Genomic DNA, 2,053 nt, shown 5'->3' with positions numbered 1-2,053 from the left:
TACATGTAGCTGTCCAGTTTTCCCAGCACCACTTATTGAAGAGACTGTCTTTTCTCCATTGTATATTCTTGCCTCCTTTGTCAAAGATAAGGTGACCATATGGGCATGGGTTTATCTCTGGGCTTTCGATCCTGTTGCATTGATCTATATTTCTGTTTTTGTGCCAGTACCATACTGTCTTCATTACCGTAGCTTTGTAGTATAGTCAGAAGTCAGGGAGCCTGATTCCTCCAGCTCTGTTTTTCTTTCTCATGCATGCTTTGGCTATTTGGGGTCTTCTGTGTTTCCATACAAATTGTGAAATTATTTATTCTAGTTCTGTGAAAAATGCCCTTGGTAGTTTGATAGGAATTGCATTGAATCTGTAGACTGCTTTGGGTAGTATAGTCATTTCCACAGTATTGATTCTTCCAATCCAAGAACATGGACTATGTCTCCATCTGTTTGTATCACCTTTGATTTCTTTCATCAGTGTCTTATAGGTTTCTGCATACAGGTTGTCTGTCTCCTTAGGTAGGTTTATTCCTAGGTGTTTTATTCTTTCTGTTGCAATGGTAAATGGGAGTGTTTCCTTAATTTCTCTTTCAGATTTTTTATCACTAGTGTATAGGAACATGAGAGATTTCTGTGCATTAATTTTGTATCCTGCTACTTTACTAAATTCATTTAATAGCTCTAGTAGTTTTCTGGTAGCACCTTTAGGATTCTCTATGCATACTATCAGGTCATCTGCAAAGAGTGACAATTTTACGCCTTCTTTTCCAATTTGGATTCCTTTTATTTCTTTTTCTTCTCTCATCACTGTCGCTAAAAGTTCAAAACTATGTTGAATAAGAGTGGTGAGGGTTGGCACCCTTGTCCTGTTCCTGATCTTAGGGGAAATGGTTTCAGTTTTTCACCATTGAGAATGATGTTTGCTGTGGGTTTGTCATATATGGCCTTTATTATGTTAGGTAGGTTCTTTTTATGCCCACATTCTGGAGAGTTTTTATCATAAATGGGTATTGAATTTTGTCAGAGGCTTTTTCTGCATCTGTTGAGATGATCATATAGTTTTTATCCTTCAATTTATTAATATGGTGTATCACATTGATTGATTTGTGTATATTGAAGAATCCTTTCATTCTTGGGATAAACCTCACTTGATCATGGTGTATGATCCTTTTAATGTGCTGGTGGATTCTGTTTGCTAGTATTTTGTTAAGGAGTTTTGCATCTATGTTCATCAGTGATATTGGCCTATAGTTTTCTTTTTTTGTGACATCTTTGTTTGGTTTTGGTATCAGGGTGATGGTGGCCTCCTAGAATGAGTATGGGAATGTTCCTCCCTCTGCTATATTTTGGAAGAGTTTGAGAAGCATAGGTGTTAGCTCTCCTCTAAATGTTTTTTAGAATTCACCTGTGAAGCCATCTGGTCTTGGGCTTTTGTTTCTTAGAAGATTTTTAATCTTAGTTTCAATTTGAGTGCTTGTGATTGGTCTGTTTATATTTTCTATTTCTTCCTGGTTCAGTCTCGGAAGGTTGTGCTTTACTAAGAATTTGTCCATTTCTTTAAGGTTGTCCATTTTATTGGCATATAGTTGCTTGTAGCAGTCTCTCATGATCCTTTGTATTTCTGCAGTGTCAGTTGTTACTTCTCTTTTTTCATTTCTAATTCTGTTGATTTGAGTCTTCCTTTTTTTTCTTGATGAGTCTGGCTAATGGTTTATCAATTTTGTTTATCTTCTTAAAGAACCAGCTTTTAGTTCTGTTGTTCTTTGCTATCATTTTCTTCATTTCTTTTTCATTTATTTCTGATCTGATCTTTATGATTTCTTTCCTTCTGCTAGCTTTGGGGGGTTTTTTGTTCTTCTTTCTCTAATTGCTTTAGGTGTAAGTTTAGGTTGTTTATTTGAGATGTTTCTTAAGGTAGGATTGTATTGCTATGAACTTCCCTCGTAGAACTGCTTTGGCTGTATCCCATAAGTTTTGAGTCATCATGTTTTCATTGTCATTTGTTTCTAGGTATTTTTTGATTTCTTCTTTGATTTCTTCAGCAATCTCTTGGTTATTT

Source organism: Delphinus delphis, chromosome 5 (assembly GCF_949987515.2).
Source record: "Delphinus delphis chromosome 5, mDelDel1.2, whole genome shotgun sequence".
Classification (NCBI taxonomy): Eukaryota; Metazoa; Chordata; class Mammalia; order Artiodactyla; family Delphinidae; genus Delphinus; species Delphinus delphis.
Note: the sequence above shows the minus strand (reverse complement) of the source record.